The 24,449-nt window shown below is 34.4% G+C and overlaps 1 long non-coding RNA gene across 2 annotated transcripts in view; it reads left to right on the forward strand.

Moving 5' to 3' along the window:
- Window positions 1–10,515, forward strand: part of LOC128866089 (uncharacterized) — an 81,332-nt gene extending 70,817 nt beyond the window's left edge. Inside the window, exons 4-5 of one of the 2 annotated variants that reach the window (XR_008454914.1) lie at window positions 5,748–5,796; window positions 9,853–10,515. This is a non-coding gene — a long non-coding RNA (uncharacterized LOC128866089). The remainder of the gene's footprint in view (window positions 1–5,747; window positions 5,797–9,852) is intronic. The other variant, XR_008454913.1, reaches the window with a different exon arrangement.
- The last annotated feature ends 13,934 nt before the right edge of the window (window positions 10,516–24,449 follow it).

Genomic DNA, 24,449 nt, shown 5'->3' on the forward strand with positions numbered 1-24,449 from the left:
AAACCTTTAATGTGCATATTATAATAAAAAGTATGCAGACTTGCAGGTATTTGAAGAGTTTAAGTAACTATTACATAAAGTTGTTTGTACAACCTGTGGCTCCAATGAATGCGGATGGAAATTGAAGATGGTTAATGCCTCAAATTGAAATTGCAAAATATATTTTTATGGTAAATTTATTGGAATATAAAATGTGAAATTCCACGCTTAATATTGTTAGCGAAGCCGGTTGTTTTCTTAACATTTTTTTGCAGAAGATGTTTTTATATGGATAAAATGCGCCATACCGTGAAGGGAATTATTTCAAAGAAATTCCGGAATTTTTTAGGAACTTGAATTCCATTTTCAAATTTAATAAGCTATAAAACTGCATATTAAAGTTTGTTCTAGAAATTCCAACTGAAAGTAATGAAACTGTGGTGGAAATTTGTAAAATTTTATAGATTTTTTTATAAAGCTGGGAAACCGTGTGATTAGGTTTTTGTTAGATAATGAGCATTATTTTCATAAAAATAATGAAAGGAAAAGAAAAATCAAATAAAAATAGTCAAAAGTTGTCAAAATGTTTGGCAATCGTTTGGTCGTGTACATAAGAAAGCAAATCCAACACCATTTCAAATAAAGAATATTTAGCCACGCCTCGCAATTCCATCAGAGCATTCATTTTCATTCTCACTGGTCCTTGAGTTTATCGAAAAACTGAATTTTGAATGAATTGTTACGTACGCACAATCGAATTGGGCTAATTTGCATTCCAGGACCCAGAGGTATAACTGGGAGCTAAATAGCGGACGCATTGGTAAGAGAGGCTGCGGCCTCATTAGTAGGATCTGAACCCTTCCTTGCTATGGGACAACACACCATCAAGGAGAATTTTGGAAGTGAAGAGGTAAAGCTAAGTGAGGTTAGCTGGTCCAAACTATGAGGCTACGCTAGGCGAAATACTTACTGGGGGCGTACAACCAAACGAGGTTTAAAAATCTTACAACTTTCCCTAAGGATAAACTGAGAATGCTCACGGGCGTTTTCACAGGCTATTGTGGACTGCGTAGTCATCTGCATATGAACGGGATATTGTCCACTGACTTTTGTGGTTTCTGTGACCAATCCCAGGAATGCGGCGCTATTGCGCGGAGAAGGTTAAGACATCTCGGCCATTTGCAGCCGAAAGAAAGGCACATACGTTCAATCCAGCTCTATCTTAAGTTTAATAAGAGAACTGGGTGTGGATTAGTAGATGGCACAAAATACCACGAGGTTGAAGTGCAAACCTCCTCTATATCTAAATCTAAATCATATTCACAGCCTAACACATTATCCATTTGGGTAAATAGAGAGCAATTTAAAAGTTACGGGGTAACGCCATTTAGACATATTGTTTTTGTTAAATATTTTTATCTATAATATACAAATAAGTCGGGTTTTCCTTCCCGACGTTATAACTGCAGAACGCACGAACCGATTTCAACGGTTTTGCATTCGTTGGAAAGGTGTCGGGCTCCGTGAGGTTTATAGCATGTACTCTGTTCAATTTATTTCATGTGAGATTTATTATGCGCACGTTCTTTCAAACGCTAACTTAAAACCGGTATTGTGTTCACTATGAAATTGAGGTTAAAGTTATTCGTTTCCTAACAGTTCAATTGGAAACCATCAAATCAATCATGCGTATTGTGCAAATTTGACGTTCATTTGAGGTTGTGAAATGGGAAAATTGTTGATGCAATGCAAGCTCATTGTTTGGGCTGAGTGCACAATGACACATAAGAAATCACTTGAATCACTTAACTTCACACTGAAGGATCCTCGGCGAAATAACAACATCTTTGGCGGCATGATGATATTGTTGGCTGACGATTTCAGGCAGACGTTGTCAGTAATTCCCCGTGGAACGCCTGCAGATGAATTGAATGGTTGCCTGAAAGCATCACTTTTGTGGAATAACGTAAAAACATTATCGCTAACCGCTAATATGAGAGTTCAACTTCAAAATGATCAAAGTGCTGCACAATTTTCCAAACAATTGTTGGGTCCCAGTTGATGCGACAGCTGGATTAATTACTCTTACCAACGACTTTTGCCGATTTGTAGACTCTCAATTAGCTCTTATTGAAAATGTTTTCCCAAACATTAGTGAGAATTATCAGAATTATGCTTGGTTAAGTCAACGAGCAATTCTTGCCGCAAAGATTAATGATGTACACACACTGAATTTCACCATTCAATCAAAAATCGATGGCGATTTGGTGACATAAATATCCGTTGATTCCATAACAAATCCCGATGATGTAGTAAATTATCCAACGGAGTTTTTGAACTCTCTGAAGTTACTAGGATTTCCACCACATAATTTGCAACTCAAAGTTGGTTCAGTTATTATGATATTGCGTAATTTGAATCGACCGTGACTTTGCAACGGTACTCTATTTGCGGTGAAAAGACTTATGCCGAATTTGATTGAGGCAACCATTATTAACGGAAAGTATGCATGTGAAAATGTATGTATTCCTCGATTACCAATGTTTCTGACTGATCTTCCGTTTGACTTCAAACGATTGCAATTTCCGGTTCGCCTTGCGTTTGCAGTGACAATTAACAAGTCGCAAGGCCAATCGCTTAGTGTTTGCGGGATAAATTTAGAAAATCATTGTTTTTCATATAGGCAGCTATATGTTGCGTGTGCACGAGTTGGGAAACCATCCGCTTTGTTTGTGTTAACGTCAGACCAAAGAACAAAAAATGTGGTTATCCAAAGAGCACTTCAATGAAAGGGATAATTTGCGGACACGTATAACGCTTCGCTACGGTATTTACTTTGGATTCACTTTCATTTTTTACTTAGAGAAGTTCAACTTAATTACACTTCATTTTTGTAATCGAAATGAATTCATTACTGTAATGAAATGAAATAAAATTTTTCCTTTTCAAATATAAAACAAAAAAAAATAATTTTTCTTCATCTTTTAACCCCCTAACGAAACGTTACATAAAACGAAGCCATCTGGTGGCGAAAGGGAGTTCGCCGGGTTTGCTAGTGTTTACATAAAAACCAACAATGTAAGGAATTCCTTTTTTCCCATTTAAGGGTTGGGAGGCTACGATATTTAAAAATATTTTTGGACTATAACTTTCTGTAACACTTTCTAATAAAATTTCCATTTAATACCCATATTTTAATATTTTACTCAGTCTCGTAATTAAGTTATACTTAAAAAAACATTAAGAATTAGGTGGCATCACCGTTGAAAATATTTTTTTCTTTTTAAGAAATATAGGTATTTTTTATTTAATACCCTTGCTGTAATATTTAAATATTTATATCAGTAATGCAATTAATTCTTTTTTTCCGATTTAGAGATTGGGAGGCTACGACATTTAAAAATTGTTTTCACTATAACTTTTTCCAGCGCTTTTAATATTCAATACATATATTTTTTTACTCAGCTTTGCAATTAAATTATTCTTTCCTATTAATTAAAAATTAGGTGACAGCGTCATTAAAAAATATATTTTTTGATTAAAGAATTGTTTTTAAATTTTGATTCGACATCTCTGTTTTGGTGTCTAATGCAATTGTGGCATTGGTTCCTATTTTAGCAATAAAAATTAGGTGACAGTTCTATTAAAACGTGTTGTTTTCTTGTTAAGTTTTCCTAAATGACCTTCGTTTTAAAACCACTATTGTAATATTTACTTCTATGTTACATTATTATTTTTTTTTTAATTTTCAAACAAACATATTTCTTTGGGTTCTTCTTGTTTTTCCTTGCGTTGTGAAAAGAGTTTTGGTTTCTGTACCTCGGGCGCGCTTTGAACTCATTTTCATACTTCCTACGCAAAATTATATCTATATGTGGATATATACCTCGAATATACAATATATAAATGGACAGGCTCAAAATAATCAGGTTAGAAAAATAAAAAAATGTCTTAGATTTTTGAGAAGACGAAGACGAAAAAAATTACCCACAAATGACTTACGCAAAAGTGCTAATGAATGAGCGAAGGAATCAAAAATACATTAACCTTTCTAGTTCAGTTTGCCAATGGCAATTTTCGTTGCCAAAATTCGATTATTTTAATGAGTTTCAGGTTTTTCTGCAAATCTTGTTCTTTTTTTACTACACCAGCGGCGCACGCGTATCTGTCAATTAATCTCTGTTAAGTTTACAACCGCGAAAAGTGTTAATAAGCCAGAAGACAAAGAATTGGTTGCTTTGTTCGTCGCCCAATGTTAAATGTTTGCTTTTGTTACGGGTACGTGCGTGTGCATGCGTATTTGTGTGGGTTGCTGCGAAACGAATTGCGTCGAGGTAATGCTTTAATGCCAAGACGTTTGCTAATGTATAAATTGCTATCAAAAGTGTGTTAAGATTATGGAAATAAAAATGTGTTTTTGTGTGTATTTGTGAAATACGAGTACAATTTCCACACATTCGAATTGAGGCCGGTTTTTTACAATATGATTTAATCGGATTGCTCACACCCATAGTATTCGAAAGGATTTTTTATTTTCTTTATTTTCTTCTGCTTGCAAAAAATTCTGAAATCTCTTGAAATAATCGCCAAATGCGAATTGGAAATTTTTTTTATTTCCATGCTCATATTTTAATACGCGGCACATACTCGTAATTTAGATCTTTATAACTAAACCAAAATAATTTTTTTAATTTTGGAGAATATGAATGCCACATCCCAGTGTTATGTATACATACAGCAAATTTTAATGATTGACGAGTCACATTTTAATCTCTCTGGAAACGTGAATAAACAAAATTGCCGCATTTGGGGAACTGAGAATTCACACAAGATCCAATGAGATCCATTGCATGACCGGAAAGTAACTGTTTGGGCTAGCATTTGCGCCAAAACTATCATTGGGCGATATTTTTACCGAGAAAACAAAACGGTCGCTGGAAACCGACATCGATGGATGTTGACTCATTATGTCTGCCCACAAATGCGTGAGAAAAGTTTAGACGGTTACTGGTTTCAACAAGACGTTCGCCATGCCACCCGGCGAATGCAACAATTGAGTTTCTACAACGAAAATTCCCGGGACGTCTACTAACAGAAAGAGGCGGCACCGATTGGCCCCCCAGATCACCTGACTTAACCCCCCGGACTTCTTTTTGTGGGATTATTTGAAAAGTGAGGTTTACGCCATCAAGCTGCAGAATATTGACCAGCTTAAGGCAAACATTCGTGCCGAAATCGATGCTATAAAACCCGAAATGCTTGACAAGGTGATGCAAAGCGCAGAAAAAAGATCGCAGTTTATGATTGCTAATAAAGGTGACCACTTGATTGATATTGTATCCAAAAAATAGTTTTAATAAATTGTAAATAACCATACCAAATAAAAATACCTCACTTATACAAATTAGTCATTTTTTTTTCAAAGTTATTCAATGCTTTCATAACGACATAAAATAAAGCGCACCCTGTATATGTGACTTCAAAACTTACTTCAAATTCTACTAAGCTTGTTAAAGGTTTTGCTTTCGAGCTTAAAGTAATGAAAGGGGATAACAACAGTCTTCTACATTCGCGAAATTTAAAAAAAAGGTCCGAAAATCTAGAACATGCGCTGGGTATACAAGTTCATAGGTATATCTAAAGTTCAGCTCCATTCGCACATCGGAAAATATCAATTTATTACTATTAAGATAACAATTACTATTAGTATATATTATATTAGTAAAATTGAATTTCATTAATTAGAGATTATTTTCTTATATTTACAGCAAAATGAAGCCATTCACACAACTCGTCTATGCGGCGCTGCAAATAATCGTAAGTATTTTTTGTAGACAAATTTTATTCAAACTATGTTTTTAATTATTTATATTTAAATTATATTGAAGGGCATACATTTTTGGGATCAACTAGCCAATATTAGATGTCCAATGTAAAAAATTTAATCAAGATCAGATCAACAATCTTTGAGAGAAATTTTAAGTGCCCTTAACAATCTTTCAAACAGCGGCTGGACTTTTTTTGTCAGCATTATTACTAGTCTCAAGATGGTTTTTAATTCCCACACCTGAGAAATCGGTTAATTCTAAAAAATTTTGAACCTTTTGCTTCCCCAAATATAAAATCAAAAACTGTTATCAACTACCGAAACTTTTAAAATCCTAGATGCACCACTATGCCTGCAATTTTGAATAGTCCAGTTTTAATAAAAAGGTACGCGCCCGAAAGTTTAAGCCAACTTGGATCACCTCAATTTACGTTTGCTACGTTATTAATGGCTTGAATCACAAAAATACTTCTAAAGATGCATTGAGTAAAAGTGCAAGAACCGATTTATGTGAGAAAAAACACTTTTTTATACAACACAGCAGGATACCCCTTAATAAAAAGAAGCTTGAAACCATCGATTCTTCTTGCTTAGCGCGAGAAGCCTTTCATTAATCAATGTAAAATAAAAATCAATGAAATGCATGACATTTTGACTTCTGCCCATGAAAACTGCTGAAGTAACAAGTGACCTGCATAGAAATGAAATTACGTACTCGTCACGTAGTAGTAGAAAGAAAATTGGCATACATCCGACATATGCACGTCACCCGAAATATTTGCTTCTTGTTGAGTTTTTTTTGTTTTAATTTTCTAGCCTTGCTTTGCAACAGAGCAGTTATTTTCGGCACTCTAAGTTTGTTACTCAAATTGCTCATATTGACCTCTTAGGGTCAGTGGATATGTGGCACATATTCCTTTAGACTACTACCAACATACACAATTTCTCACATTTTTCCACTTACAATGCAGTTGCATTGCAATTTATTCGAAGTAATTTGCTTGCCAGTCTTGCACACACATCTACTCGTACAACATTATAGCAGTTGAGTTGAAACGGTGTCTTGCGAAGTTCTTTAGTTCGTCGCTGCTTGCATACTAATTTTCCTTAAATTGCAAGTAATTTTGGCGAAAGTGTTTGCAACATTAGTCAGAAACGTGGGAATACAGTATTATAAGTTTTCTCTGTAGCGGATATTCCATTGGTGGCTTAATAATCGCAACTGCAAATTTGTATTTTTTTCGCTGTGGCTTTAGATGTGTGGTGGTAAATTCTTCTAAAAATTCCGTTAATCTGCATTTGTCGGCCTTAAGTGAAAAAATTAATTTCCTAGTCTACCGTCGTATATTGAGCTCATTAAATGGTTAACAAATATACGAGGAGCTGCAAATTCATTGTATGTATGTATATGTAAGTGCATATATACCTATGTACATATACGGCCGCCGTAGCCGAATGGGTTGGTGCGTGATTACCATTCGGAATTCACAGAGAGGTCGTTGGCTCGAATCCCGGTGAAAGCAAAATTAATAAAAACATTTTTCTAAAATATCTGCCGTTCGGAGTCGGCTTGAAACTGTAGGTCCCTCCATTTGTAGAACAACATCAAGACGCACACCACAAATAAGAGGAGGAGCTCGGCCAAACACCTAACATAAGTGTACGCGCCAATTATTTATTTATATTTTTATTTTTACATATATATATCATACTGAAAATTTACACAATTTCATAAAAGTACTAATACTACACAAATAACTTCCTTACTCGATTCCTCCAAACGATTCAAAAAGAAGAAACATCATCTCTTTACATTTTGCTGAGTATCTAACAGATGCTGCTTACAGAGGGTGGCGACTGTTACAGCTACAGATTTTAAACTAAAGTTGAGAACCTAACAGGGACTGCTTACAGAGTGCAAGCTTGTTGCTACAACCAATAACATTGCGAAGGAAAATACATTTGCTGGCCATAACCACATATCTGTACTCATGCTAGGCTTGAGTCAGTAGGATTTTTTCTCCTTGAAGTTCTATTCTGTTTTTTTACCTCATTTGTCACTTTGTAATATTAATGTTCACTTTTATAGCGCATGGGATTAAATTTTACATTTTACATTTCATTTTTATTTAACATCTTTAACATCCTAACATTTTATCTATTTTGCTATCGCAAGCAACACGCCAAGTAAGCTAAACATTGGATGTGGTTGATAGCCAGTATTTCTTGCCTTTTTATTGACAATCATACATTCTTTCATATTAATATGTGTATTTTTAATGAAACTCAATCTAGTCACTTTTTGCTGTAATAATTTGATTAGCCTTCAGCGGTGCGTTATTTCCATATAAGACTAAGTTCCGTGTTTGTATATCAGGAGTAAGTTTTTCAGCGATGAATTCAATAAGTGCTGTCTAATTATTGCTTAGTATTTATTTTTTCGGAAAGATGTATGGAGTTTTCGAACTATCTTCTAAATGAATTTTTTTTTAAATAAATTCTACTACTAGTGCTGCTTTCGAGATGAAATTAATAAAGTGCGATAATAACATTTTCCAACATTCATGAAATTTTTCAAAAGGAGAAAATGTCTAATGTTCAATTCTGTCCGCACATCGACAAATATTATGTTGAAATTTTCGAATCAACTTCTAAATGGGAAATAACACTGAATATTGGGTAAGAATCAGCAAAATTTTAAACAATTATACTCAAATGCTATTCAAGCACATTTTTCGCTGATATATTTCCCAAACTTGTATCACTCGAGTAGCTTGATTATTAGAGATCCATCTGTCGCGAAATTGTGTACATCAATTTTATATGCGATTTTTAGAAATTCATATCAATTCTGCTTTTCATATAGCAGAGATAAATCCATTTAAAAGAGTGAGAAATTTACACAAAAACCGTTCAAGGTTAAATGAGAAGTTTTTCATGGTAACTTTTTCAATTATATAAAATCTGTCCATCGGTAGTTATTATATGAAGTTCTTTAAACTCTTTTGTTAATAACGAATGTGACAATTTTCGGTTGACTGGGATTTTTTATATATATTTTTTGAATTATAAACAATTAATTTTGAATTATAATTAATTAATTAACAATTGAATTATAATTAATTAATCGTACTTGATTGGTTTTAATATTCCAAAAAATCTCCGATAGGTCAAATTAAAGGAGGGCTGATGAAGGTGACTTCAGATTTCGCCGGCGACGTACTGCATTCGAAATTGAAATTTTTTTGTCACAATGATATACGAGTACGATTATGATACATATATAATTGATCATCGTGAAATTGTTAGAAATTTTTATTTTCTAAGTAGTATTTGGGATATGCATGTATATCTGAATGTGTTTTTGTGTGTTTGGGGTTTTCTCGCTATCGAAAAATAGCTAGAAAATTCACCAGAGTGGTCCCTCAGGTCCCCGAAATTGTAAAGGACCCAGAAAGAATGGGAACTTGTCAAAATTAAGGCACTAAAGATTGCATAGCTGAGAGATTTCAAGGCCATACCAAATTGCACATATCAGAAGTCCCTTAAGAATTGGAACACGAGCTGAAATCAGATATACAAAGCTGAAATAGATATACATACGTTGTAGATATCGATTAATACATAAATATATTTCGAGAGAATTCCACTGTCGAAACTAGCTACGGTTTCGCAGGAAGCGAATAAAGCCCTTCTTCCGTTCTTATATTCATATAGAAATTTAAAATTCAATGCCAGCTTTGAATTTATATTCTAATCAACATGCAATATTAATTATAACAGTCTACGAATACTGTTCTAAAAGTCAAAAAACGCAAAAAAAAAAACAGAAAACACAAACAACATCTAAATCTATATAATCTCTTATGTTATTGAATTTTACTACTGCAGGTAACTGGTGAAGTAGTCTTTCAATCAGCATCACAATTTCTACTCCATTAGTCACATTACAGTAGGTGCAGCTGAATTTTATATAATGTGTATTTATTTACTTTGCTAATTTACTTCAAATTAAAATTGGTTTCCTCTCCTTAACTTATTTGCAGACAATCACCACATTGGTCACACATGGTGCACAAATACCAACAGCCACGAGTAAGTAATGCATTTTTGCACAAAATTAATTTATCAAAATCAATATTGGAAAATAATTACAATAAGTCGAACAATCCAATACCTATTAACCTAAATTGAATGAAGAAATGTGAATTGAGTGTCTGTATCTGTGTCTGAGAGTTATGTTTGTACAAGTATTAATACCTTTTTACTTTATGTTAATTAAAATATATTGTGTGCATGATTTTCACCATTTCTCTCGACTTACATGCTTTGAGCTGTCAGAAATAAATACAGGAAATGAAAGGAGAAATGGGTTTCTATTGAAATAAATATAGTTTGCAAATTAATTTTGTTTTTTAAATTAATGTAAACAATTGCAATGTTATAAAACTCAGTAAACGCGATGCAAATTATTACATTGGGCTATTAGCCAGATTGAATGCGTCTGTTCAACTGATATGCACAGAACCACACTCATTGTAATTTTATGATAAAATGCTCTCTCTTAAGGATTGTTAAAACTACTAATGACAAAATGAAAAAAATAACAAATTAAGGCTTATTCTCCTCTGTGCCTCTATATACCTTTTCTACGATCTCGTTGAAACTAAGTTACGCTGTTTTGCAACCGCACGCAAAGATTGTGAGAATATTAGAGTAGAATGGGGTAAGATAGGTATGGGGGCACAATAGGTAGGTGCGGTTTTCGTCGCACTGTTTTTGCAGAGGTCACTCGTCTTATGTGAATTGAATACGTGGTAGGGAACAACATTTGCGACTGTTATTTCGGCCGTCACCATTCATTAGTTATCCTAGTTCTGGCGTCGTTTAGTTTTTTGTGAGCTTTTCTCCGACATAGCATTTTTTTTATTCTACGGTGCAGTGCATTTAATGTATGTAAATATTTGTCAGGTGAGTTTTATTTTACGTAGAAAATAATGCTGAACACGAATAATGTGTTAGTTTTTTGATATTATTGTTTTAAAAAAAAATATCGACACTAACATAAAACATGTGCTTGGGGGCACTATAGGTCAGCCGTCTGGGGGCATTATAGGTCACTACTTTTAATTGAATAAAATAAATTTTAATTGTTTTTGCAGCAAAATGGTGCGTAATTATGTGCGAAAAACGCCGAAACGAAATGAAGAGGATGTAAAAAACGCAATCGCGGCAGTCCGAGGTGGCGCTAGTGTTCGATCAGCCTCTAAACAATTTAAAATTCCGTTCGAAACATTACGTGCTCGCGTGATGAATTAAAGAAAAATTCCTAACTTTTATAACATGTGCAGTGTTCATACTCTATAAATAAAAGTTAAAACGTTAATTTCCAAGCCATGTACATTGTTCTTTTCCTCTCACACATAGTGACCTATCGTGCCCCCCGATTTTGAAAATATCGAAAAAAAGTACCTTTGTCTTATTGAATGCAGCTTCCAAAAAATATTTAGCCAAACATAAGTCAGTATAACCAAAATGTTAGCAGATAAATAACCTTTCAAAATCTTGCTTATTTTTCAAAATCAATGCAAAAACACCGTAGCAAGAGCTCTCCAAAAAAAAATGACCTATCTTACCCCATTCTACTCTATTATTAAGAATTTAGTTATAAACTACATATATTCTATAGGCAAAATTGCATACTAGGCGTTAACGACTAAGATCTTCAGCCTAAGTGTGTGAGATATTAGAAATAAGTTTATTACTGACCTGATTTGGTTCATACACCTACTAAACCGGTTTGCAAACAGATAATAATTTTTTACTCAAGAGCCAGCCCACCCAATTCCTGTGCCTATACAGGCAGTCCTGCTATCCTTGAAAATTTTGTGCAAACACTTAATTTGTATTAAATTTTATAATTTAAATTTATTATTCTGAGTAATTTGGTACTAGGAAAACCAACTAACGATATCGCACAGATGATATAAATGATTCTGTGCTGGCTATCTGCCAAAATTTACTTAAGTATGGTCAATGCAGAAATGAATGTTGTTATTCCCTTACGAATAACTTTGTAGACCTAATTAGGATTTTTTTATTTAGATGTTACATTTAAATTCTATTAAATAAAGTAGATTTAAGGAGTACAACAAATCTTCGAAATTTATTTTGTGACAAAATATAAATCGAAAAGTTTCATATTTTTGAGCAAAAACAGTTTAACTTTGTAAATACAATACTTTGGAAACTTTTAGTTATATTGAAAAAATTAGTATGAGTGAGAGCAGTCTGGTGATATTTAAGCTCAAGCAATAGCTTCTCCCTCCAAAATTCCTGGCACCTTTAAAATCTTCTTGCATTAAAAATAATCCTGAAGTAAGCCCTTCCAAAACTCTTTTTCAACCTTAAATCTATAGCTCTAAGAATAATAGGTTAAGAGGATTTGCACCTATTATCACTTATAGAGTGGCGTCCATTGAGATCGTACGATAGAGGGGCAGAAAATCTGGCAATAAGCTACTCTGGCAGGACGAGATACCTATTCCACCCATATCCGACTTAAATAACTCATAGCAAACAGCAGGCCCATGGGCAGGACAAGCTACAAGCAGATCTTATTTGATGTAGCGTAGTGGTTAAAGTTTCGAGGGACCTTTGCCTTACCGTTTTTTGCTGCCTCCGAAGAGCAAATTAGATTTTATTAAAATCATTTTCATGGGAGATGTACCCACAAAGGTAGGGCTTCCAGCGCAAATAAGCCTTGTTAAAATGAATATTTTTTCTTATATCATTGGAAAAACTTGACACCCTAAGGTATTAATTCAATTAAGCTCTTCACTGCGCTGCTAGAGGAAGTTTTAGTTAAAATACTTCGTAGGCAGGGGATTGCTACTTTATTGCTATAATCGTGGGATTTTCTGAGCTATAGAGCAGCACCATTTTACCGATTCTTGTATCATCGAAAACATAACATTACCTAAATGAATCTTAACCACTTCCACATTGTAGAAATATTTGGATCAAAGCGATTGCCTATGTTACTTGTAATAGCGACGAAAAAACGAGAACCAATTCTATATCACAGATTTCGGCTGAACAATTAGCTTTATTTTGTAGTGGAGACGACAGTTGCATAGATTCTGCAATTACTTCTAAACTCTTCCGCAAATGGACTGCCGTTTTGCAGAGAAGCTGGATGTCTTCTTCATTTACATCTCTATTGCTTCTGTGCGAACCATTACAGGCTATAATCAGATTTCCTTTTTTAACTGTAGGATGTCTAAATTTGTTAAACAATTTAAGATAACTCAAAGAAAGCCTAAGAAATTAAAGGAACTGGGGCACAATGTTTAAAGACCAGCAGAAAAGTAACAATATTTACAAGTTCATAACAGTTTTTTTTTTAAAAATGAAGAGTCTTCGTCAATTCTTTACAATACATTAAATTTACAAAAGATGTGGGGCAGATAACGTTTTTTCGATTAAACTACGCTAATAAAGCAATCATTTACTGGATGTTTTTTGTCTACTTAATTACAAAAATATTAGATAATAGCATTGTAACAATATAAATAAACTGGCAGAAATCACAAAGTTGAAAAGACCAAAGTACCAAAAAATATTCATGTTTATAATAAAAGTAACAAAAAACGAGTTTAAAAATAAGTGAACACAAAAATGCGCACAACTGAGCAAAAATGACGTGAATGTGGTTGCGGCGCATGAAAGTGAATGTGTGGACGGCACAACAAATACAATAAAAAAAGAAAAAACAACACGAATTTCGCGAAAAGTATAAAGCATTCAATATAGAGTAGACACAAATTGTAAGCTTAAACTTAGCTACTTAAAAAAAAAAAAAATACATACCTGAATATGTGCAGCAAATGTGAGCGACTTTGGACTGTGTTTTTCTTTCTTTTCTTAGATTTGTTTATTATACCCTTCAAAAGATATTTTTATTAAAAAAAGTAAATTTAATTGGAGCACAGTTTCAGATAGTACAATACAAAAAATTTAATGACACCAAAGGTTTCAGCACAAAATGCAGTTGATGGGTCTAGATTGTGATCGAGCTTAGACTTTATTGATTGCAGGTAACCATCGTTCCCACAACAGTCGGTGCTACGTTACCGGAAAGACCCGGATATATATGCGACCAAGGACTGTCACTCCAACAGCATTCCCCATACATGCATGGAGAATGTATATGCTGCTACAGCAACAACAACGGAGTTTTCCTCGGCTTCCTTCGCGTTTGCTGTTAGAATATATAAACTCTTGATGATTTTTCTAATTAGAAACTCCAAATTTCATTCAAGTATTTCTAAGTGATATTTGGAGATACTCTTTGCTTTCGATTTATCAACCATCTTAATTGTTGTTCACTGGGCAAGCAGCAGAATTCTTGGTACACTCTTTTAGGTAAATTTCAATACATCTAAGTATAGCACACGTTTAAGTTGTATTTTTAGCCTTGGTGTATTAAGATACTTATAGCATAATAGAATTTGATGGAAATTATTTTTTGAGTACATTTTAAATCGTTATATCTTCAGTTTAGAGTTTTTTGCCTTTTCTCGTTAAAGCGACAAATACACCATATATTGGTGAGTTAGAGGGTTAAATGTTCCACAAATATTTGCCGTTATTTTTAACGTAGCACCTGCTGAACACATTATATTATCTAATTTGTCTAAGATGTAAGGATTTCATTGTTGTATGGCGATTTACCATAAGAATGTAGAACAGGGTGAAAACTTTAACCCTCTCTGAAATAAAATTGTGAGCTCACCAATCACTATGACAGGTAAATTTGTTTTGTCGTCTTCTACCAGATTCTACTGTCGGAACTTTGTTATTTTTTATGTTGTGTTGTACAGTGTACCACTGTAAAGTTGGTAATAGGTTATCGGTATATCTCTATGAATTATGATTTCTGCGACTCTTACGTCGGGCAAAAGATTTCAAAAAAATATAATTCATATTTTTCGTGTCAAAATATACATATAGGTATAAATCCTTAGCTCCAGTGCTTAAGAAAATGAACTCCCTAGTACAAATAGCATGGGAACACTTATTCAGATTAAGAAACGGATGATTCCGAGTATACCAAGTCTGCAGGCTACCATTCTCAGCTTTAAGAATGATGGAGTCATGCAGATCACTAATTGTAGAGTATATCATCATGAGGTAATATACATATAATAGTAGACATTTAGATGATGAGTAACAGGGACCGATGCTATTATAGCGAAATTATGTACTGCGACCTATGATGTTGTCTACTGTGCTTGACCGCAATAGGAGGTCAGGCTGATGATTTGGAGTACCTCCTAAGGCCAAAATCGACTGTGTTTTTACATGCGTTCGTTATGTCTGTATTGCGACATATCGCTGGCTTGCTAAGACCACTGATCTTATATCAGTCTTGGTCAGAGAGGATTAAAGCACTTCAACTTCTATAATGTCGAACCTTCAAATGCTAGGAATTCTTCTACAAAAAGTTTATGTGGGAGGTGGAGGGGCTTTTGCGTGGCCAGAGTTAGAAAAGTATACGTATTAAAGGGAGAAAACTTTAGATTGCAGTGTTCCTTCGTTTTCTGTTACGTAAAACTGAATATTTTTATAGTGGTAGAGCTGCTGTAAATACTGTAAGCTGAACATTTTCTAAATTACATAACACAGAAGATTATCGTTCATTTTAAAATTAATGATAGTGCTAAAATACGAACCCTTTGAAGCGTGAAAGGCATATTATTACTAATTTTGTACTTTCTGCTAAGACTTTTTGTTAGTTTTCTTTACTTTAAATATTTTGCTTTTTTTGCCTCCTTCTTTTTCATTGTATTTCAGTCTCGGTCAGTAAACTTGTTTTATTTTTAGGGTGTTTACGTTGGCGCCCCCGCGTTAGCGTTATGTTACTATACTTTTTTTGTACTTTTTCGCACACTTGGTGGGCCATTTTTCTCCAAAAATTCATTTGCTTGTGTGGCTTTCACTATGTCGCAATTTCGGTTTGTTGCCATTATTTGGCCGTTGGCACATTATCGCTTGTATATCTGTATATATTTGTACTCGCAAAAAGATATATTGGCATTAGTAAGTTGTCACAATTTGGGTAAAGAAAACATTGTTGAACTGAATTGCGAGTTGAGTTGTGCAGAGTTGCGATAAAAATTGTCAAATTGTTGTCCAAGTGGCAAGCGTGCAACTCGAGTGATGGTGGTTGATAGCTGAATAATGAGTAACAATTACATTTTTATTGTTATTTTTATATATATATGCGTACGTAGATAAGCATGTGGCTTAGGTATAGAGAAAAAATAGGTCGCTTTGTGTAATTTTTACAAACTTACCAAATTGTTTACTTTAAGGTGTCCCGGCGCATTTCTTAATTTTAATAATTTCAAAAATGGCGCTGAAGTTGATCTTCCCGAAAAATTGGACCTGGACGGTGTTGTCCATTTTGGCTCTTCTACTTATCTGAAATACAAAAGCCAAACAAATTATTATTCAGTATGACTGTGGCTATGTCCCGTACTGGAATAAAAAAAAATTAAAAAAATGGCGCGGTTTAGAATTTGACACTCTAAAAGTGGGTTTTTTTAGTTCTTTAATCAAAAAAATACGAAATAATTGAAATAATAACATGATTCTAGTACGGGCGATAGCCATTGAATATTATTGTGAACAACATATTAAAATTTCGGACGATTCGGTTGAATGGTTTTTTTTTAGATAGCACCAGGCCGAAAAAGTCGTTTCCAGATAAATGAGTTTAAAGTTTGAGGTACAGGAGCGCGCGGACCGCTCTCTACCTAGTCAATGGGGTTTAGAAGCTATAATATTGGGAATTTCTGAATGAAAATTTCACAGTATACTCGTAAGATACTATACTTTCGAAATATCGAGAAAACAAGAAATCAATTTTTTGAAATTTCTAGACCACCGGGTCCCCTTAAATGCGGTTAGCCATTATTGAATTAAAAATAACGATTTGCCTTTACGAAAAAAATTTTTTTAAATGCACATAACTTAGTCAAAAATGAACCGATTTTAATAATTCTGGGTTCAAAATGATCGTAATTACTTACACGAGCGACTTCATGTAGAAACAATTGCAAAAAAGTAGTTGAACATTTTTTATTTAGCAAAACAGAAAAAAAATTGAAATTTTTTCGAAATTTAATATTTCAAAATGTGTAATTTTTTTTTTTATAACTTTTTCCAAATCAAAAGGACATCTCAAACTTTAATTGAGCTGAATGCCTAGTAGCTAAAATGAGTTGTCTTTGAGTAATGAATTTTTGAGTAAAAACCCTGTTTCGCACTTTTTGTTTTTTGCAAAATAAAACATTTTCAACTACTATTTTGCAATTGTTTCTGCATGAAGTCGCTCGTGTAAGTAATTACGATTATTTTGAACTCAAAATCATTCAAATTTTTTTGACTAAGTTATGAGTAATTAAAAAAAAATTTCTTATATTATTAAAAAACATCGATTTTGAGCCGAAAAACAAACTTGCCGATTAAGCTAGAAAAAAAAATTTTCGGCCGAACAAAAAAATACGTGTCTCATTATTTTGACCAGAGAGCAACATATTTGAGTTACATCGAAATCGAAGAACACGACCCGAATAGCCCGGTCGAATTGAAATGGAAAGCATTCAATTGCCAATTCAAGACACCTCCTCGGGAGATGATCAAAACCGCAAATAGTTCATAATAAAGTTCTGTCACTACTATTCTTTACAATAGAGAAACTAATATTAAACGACAGATTTGATGGACGCCATTAAAGCAGTATGCCGCCACTGACGGTCAATATCGACCTCTTCCCATTGAAAAATCCTTTATTTTACAGATTTTTTTACTTATTTGCTTAACTCATAACTAATATAAATTTTGCGATTTTCTAATTAAAAAAAAAAAAAACAAAAAAAACAAAGGCGGCAGTTAATTTAGATAGTTGATAAGCGTGAAATTGTTTAATGGCGATGCCATTTTCCAGCAGGTTTTAGAGTTTCTGTAAAAATAGCAGAGAAAGATTTTCATAGTAACATAATCGTAGTAAGACAAATTCTAGCAGATTTGATATACATATGTAAGCTAGTATGTAACTATATAGTAACTATGTACGCGAAGGATCTTTATGTAAGAAGTAACAAAAATTCGTTTTGGCCATCGGATTAAAAGGGGTTACATTGCAATGCTGAACTTAGAAAGATGTCCGCATGAGAAGCGGTTATGCTTAGTAAACATATTTAATCAGTCTCAGAAATTACAGAATTATAAAATAGATAGAATAAAGCATAGCAAATAACATAAGTAAACGAATGTGAAAATATGCGTGGCACGAAGTTATGACCAGTTCAATTAAGGCCACATGCAATTGTAAAACTTCAACGCGTCCAACTGAGCTGCTCGCTGATCGATGCAGTGTGGCTCTCCAATCACGAAGAGTAGTTGCATTGAGTGAGTAGCAGGGCGGAAGCATGGAAGGTTGTTTCTGCCAGTTGGCTGCTGTGACGCCATTTTTTATGACACCGCAAAACTGGCTGACGGCTGCGACATGGCAATCACGTTGCACATAACTGCGTTTGCGAATCTTCCAGCCAGCGCTGTGGCGGCGAGGTCTGCGGAAAAGGCAATTCGTTAGGGCGAGCGCATAAAAAGCGGTAGAAAAGTAGTTATATCAGTTAGAAAAGAAGCAATCCAACTGGCAATGGCGGGTATGACGACGCAAATATACTAGAATATACCTGTGTATATGCAACATATAGCGTCGCCTTTGGTCCAACAAAGGAAGAAAATGCAACAAAGTGTCTACCAGTAGAAATTGCAATAGAAGACGTTGCAGCAATTCGCGTTACTCGTAAATACTCATAGGCTTGTTTGGTTACTTGCTATGACTGCTTTGGTCACCAGCTGCTAGAAGCGACCAAAAGGCATTGCACTTTGGTTGCAGAAATAAAAAGGGTTCAGTGAACTTGAAAACGACATTTGTGGCAGAAATGCAGAAGTACAGACGTACGTACATAGATACATGGTCTAAGTGTGGCTGTATTAGCCGGAAGAATGAGTGGCAACTGCGCCTGCAGCGGTTGGTAAATTCTACTTGTAAAAGTATAGATGTATGGATAGCAATAACCGGGAAGTTATGGGAATTATATTGCCGGTTTTGCTGTGAAAAGACGGATACGTTCAGCGAGAGCTGCTGTCTGCCTGTCCTAATGACTGTGGGTATTTACGATACTACAATGCATATTCCTTCTTTTATCATTCTTTAGACATGGGCACTAAGCACCCTTGAAGCTGATCAAACAGTAATCAGTGATGCAATTAGTGAAAAAACATTGGCTCACGACCATTACACAAATCAAACGAAGTATCATAATTGTTCAGGTTTGTGTAGAATTTAGATTGGGCTGTCAAGGTTAACAGAGCAGTGCGGCAATTAATGGTGTAACGCCACATTTATTGGTTGAGTGAGTGCCGAGTTAAGAGTTAAATACTTTTACGCTATCAATCTTTTTTTCATAACTTCATGTTTCATACCCACGGTGGGTGTCAAGTCCGCAACAACCGAATGGTTTTCACGCACAATCTCACTTAGCTGTAGTCATACCATGATAGATCAAGAAATCTCCAAACGCTTTTATATAAAGTAAATATATCTCCCACCGCGAAAATATCAAAATTATTCTTTAGGAAAATATCCGCGAATTTAAACGGAATATTGTTTTTTTTTTTACTTTTCTTGAATTCTGAAGAACATATCGAAAACCAGATCGACACAACTTTTTTATAATTTTTTCATTTAATGCATAATTCTGATGCTAGATTTCGAAAGGCACGAAATTACTCTCACTTAGCTTTTAAGATTTTCTTTATCTGTTTATCTTTTATCATAAGCAAAGTGTCAGAAAAGAATATTCACTTTTGAATTTTTATATTTCACTATTTTTAATTTTTGTGCATTTATTATATATAAGTTAAAAAATGGTTTTTCATACAAAACGATTTCTACTAAGCTCATAGCCGCATGCGTTTACGATGCATCAATATGAAATGTGTAAAAATTGCTTGGATAAAGCTTTCTTGCGCACTCATTTGAACGCGTACGAATTTTTGTCTTCAGTGACTCCCATTCAATTTGCTAAAACTCAAATTTTGTAAATAATATTCAAAGTTTCGCCCGAATCTTAAAACTTTAACTCTATTAACAAAAAAAGTAAGCCCCTTAGGACTAGTACTGCCTTCGGTAAAGTTAATTCTGGAAACCTTCTCTTTTATAACCCCTGGAGATGTTTCGTGTTGAGTTACCAGCGTTGGACAGTGTTATTCTTGAACCAAAAACCTTCCGATAATCACAAACATTTTTTTCATTATATTTTATAATAAAGATATGAAAAAAGTAGTATTTTTCTTAATAATTCTAAGGAAAATTTAATAAAAAAAAATTTTTTTTCACTCTATTAGTAACGTAAAAGAAAACTAAAATTTTAAATTTAGAATCCAGACCTAAAGTTTTTCAAAAGATGTGTATGAAAAATACATAAGAAAAATCCAAGAATGCATTTAAAACAACACCCGACCAAAGCCAAAAGTGTCGGGTAAACGCAACATCGCTACCATGAAAGCCGGCGAATCGCAATAACTGTGCAACTGCAATGTGGCGTGGAGCAGGAAACCAACATTTATAACAGTTGCACAAAATCAAAAGGTTCTGACTAGTCTTGGCTTCGTTTCTGGGTTCAAAGAACTTTGTTGGCCCACAGCTATGCCATTTGTGGCAGCCACCTTTTTGTGTGCACAATGATGCGACAGTGTCTGATATTTTTGTTGCTTTTGTTCGTTTCGCGCAACAAACAGGCATACCATCTTGCCTTGCGACTCTGCTGCAATTGTGTGTGTCGCTATGTTTCGTGGGCTTAGTATTTGCTTGTGTCGCATCTTACATGCGCTAATCTCAATGATCTTGTGCTTTTGCATGGCTTTTCTCTGGGTTGTTTTTTTCGTTATTTATTTTATTTATTTCTTTGCTATGTGCCTAATATTGCCACTATATGTCGCAGTTGGCATGCCGTAACAAGTTCAGCTTCTTCTTCTTATACTCGTACTTCAACTCCAGCTTTGTTTGCTTCCGCGTTTTTGTCCATTGAATTTGGGTTTGTAATTCTTGTCTGTTCCTTCAACTTCTGCCTGACTTTACATGGAGTTGTTCCAATGTCATGATCGCAGTGCGCGTTGTTTGCTTGACTTTGAATGCACTTTTAAAGTTCCAAATTTGTTTACATAAAATCGCACATACCATAAATTCATATGTGTGGGCATGAATAAATGTAGGTTCGTCTGTCGTACCTACTGTGAACTTCAAATATTGAAAAGCATTTTTGCTGATGTCACACCTCAGTCACTGATGCTTAGTCATCAGGTTAAAGGCGAGTTAAATGAGCTTTCGAAAAAATGTACACCGATTTCAAATAAGCTATTTTTGATTAAAATGATCACCCTAGTAGAGCAATGACTATTACATGCACTTTAATAAAGTATGGGTCCATTACGAGAAAAAATATCGATTTCCTAGCGGAAGAATTAGAATGAGTGCTCACATAACTAAGTCATTTTATCTTTTTAAAATATGCGTAATAGTTTTGGTATGATTTTGAAATTTGAATTCGCTTAAAAACCGTTTAGAGTTTTGAAAATTTGTTGTATACAATGTTTAGAATTATTTTCCATAGAACTTCCGAGCATGTGCTTTTTACGAAAGAAAATTCTCAAAATCGTTTGCAAAAAAAAAAAACTAAAATTGAATGGGCTATAAATCAGAAGTTTTAAATAGATTCTGATTAAGAAGTTGAAAAATTTGATGTAAAATAAATAAACAAATGATTGGCGGCAACACTTCTGTTGCCGAGCTCCTCCTCCTATCTGCGGCGTGCGTCTTGATGTTGTTCCACAAATGGAGGGACCTTCAGTTTTAAGCCGACTCCGAAAGGCACATTATTTATGTGGAGCTTTTTCATGACAGAAATTCACTTGGCGACCCTGACATTTTTTACACCGTTGGAAAACCTATGGGTGATAAAAGGTTTGAGTGTAGCACTTATTTTAGAAGAATGCTGGCACGTGTTTGTATTTAAAAATAAGTAATTTATTAAAAAACAAACATAGGTATTACAAATTCGGTATCAAGGTATAATAAAAAAAAATGATCCAGAACAATTTTTTCAATAGCGTTGCCATCTGAATTTTACTGCAATACCAACTTATCAAAACTTTATTTCAATATTATGATATAGTGTTCAAATGAAAGGTGTTTAAACGAGCTTTAATAAGAAAGTGTATTTTTAGAAAATAAGAAATTGAATTAAAAAGTATATGAATTGTAAAAATATATGGTAATACTATCCCGCAAAGCAATATGTTAAAAGTTCTTTACGGTTTTCTTTCTTTTTGATGCTATCTCTCTACTTTGTGATCCTTTCAGCAGCGGTATTACGCGCGAGTTTTCTCGTGATATGTAAAACTAAAAACTTAAATCTGAATTTTGTATTAAATTAAAATTGTGATTATTAATAAAGTAAATAATATTTAATATAGCCGGTTACATAGTTTTTTCTTTATAAATACCCTAACCGCCACATATTCATACATATAAAGATAGTTTCAATCCAATATAATATTTTTAAATAGCGCAGCAAGCTAGAAATGTGTTAAGAAGAATGAGTGAAGCTTTAGTATTAAGATGATGGAGAACGTTTTAATAAAAAAATATTTTATTTTATTTCTAAATTCAGAAGGTAATGCAATTTCCATATAATAAAGGGTTTTTCAATTGGCGCGGGTCGATTTTGGCGCCCTGTGGCAGCCATTTTGTTTTGGTGACATCTGTCAAATCTTTTGTTTATTATTTAGTTGCTTATGCCAAATCAACATGGCAAGTTACACGATTGAACAGCACGTTCAAATGATAAAACTTTATTATCAAAATGAGTGTTCGTTAACGCAAACGTTGCGCGCATTGCGCCCATTTTTCGGTAGACGTGGTGACCCTTCAAAGTCGACTCTTCAACGTTTGGTGGCCAAATTTGAGACGACTGGGTCAGTAAACAATCAGCCAACACCCGTATGTTCAAGGAACGCAAGATCAGCCGAGAACATTGCCGCGGTCCGTGAAAGTGTACGGCAGAACCCGAGGCAGTCTATTCCTCGCCGTGCACAAGAACTGGGCCTTTCGCAACCTTCAACTTGGCGAATTTTGCGTTGGGACTTGGGCCTACACCCGTACAAGATCCAACTGATCCAGGAGCTCAAAGTTGATGACCATAGACAACGTCGTTTGTTCGCTGACTGGGCTTTGAATCGTTTGGAAAAGAACCCCAGTTTTGGGCGAAAAATCATCTTTAGTGACGAGGCGCATTTTTGGATGAATGGCTGTGTTAACGAACAAAATTGCCGTATATGGGACGACACCAATCCCCACGAGGTTCACCAGGTGATAATGTATCCTCAAAAAGTTACCATTTGGTGTGGATTTTGGGCCGGCGGTGTCATTGGTCCGTACTTTTTTGAAAACGACGCTGGTGAGGCGGTCACCGTCAACAGCGAGCGCTACACAACGATGATAACCAATTTCTTATGGCCCATATTGAACCATATGGACCTAGACGACATGTGGTTCCAGCAGGAGGCGCTACGTGCCACACAGCAAACGCCACAGCAACATCTACCCGCCCTTATTGAAAAACCCTATATAAAATGTATTACTGCCTTTTGAAACATTACTAGGCGAAACCTACTATCGAAAAGAGAAACTCACGGCTTCGTCCTCACTCACGGCGACCTCTATTAAAACCGAAAAGTAGCAACTTTGCTTTAGTTGTATGTTATATTATGATATTATCCTGGTTCTGACTCTGGAGAGAGAAGCACAATTTTCTGAAATTATTTACTATATACTATGTATATGTACCTATGCTCAAAATAATAGAAATTTGATATTTTATTCAGTTTTCACTACGTTTCTGCATACTCAAACAATTTTCTAAAAATTCTGCTAAAACTTCCAAATGTAAAGTTTATCAATTTTCCCAAATTTTTTAAAAAGTTTGAAGCATTGATTTATTTGACATTTATTGAAGAATGAACTATACTTTTACAATAAATTAATCAGAATTCAAAAAGGAAAAAGAAATGTCAATGCTGTTCGAAATATCGCGTTTCTGTATACTAAATCATATTATTTTAATTTTATTTTTATAAGATTAGTGACCCAGCTGAACCTTATGAATGCTTCCAAAACACAAGTACAGTGTTCAAGTGTTGCTTTTTTCCCCCTGTCTCTGACAGAGTTTCGCAAAGTTCACTTTTAGGACAATACCTAGGTTTTTTAAATGCAGCTTTTTCATGGCAGAAATAATCTCGGAGGTTTGCCATTGCCCGCCGAGGGGCGAACACAATTAGAAAAAAGGTTTTATTAATTTTCGTGTTTTACGCAGATTCGAACCTACGTAGTCTCGTATCTCATTCAGCTACGGCGGCTGCCATGTGCGCAAAATATGAAAACTCTCATAAAAATCATCCATTAATCATGGGAAACTCATATCGAATATTTTGATTCACACCAGAC

This window comes from Anastrepha ludens, chromosome 6 (assembly GCF_028408465.1).
Source record: "Anastrepha ludens isolate Willacy chromosome 6, idAnaLude1.1, whole genome shotgun sequence".
NCBI lineage: Eukaryota > Metazoa > Arthropoda > Insecta > Diptera > Tephritidae > Anastrepha > Anastrepha ludens.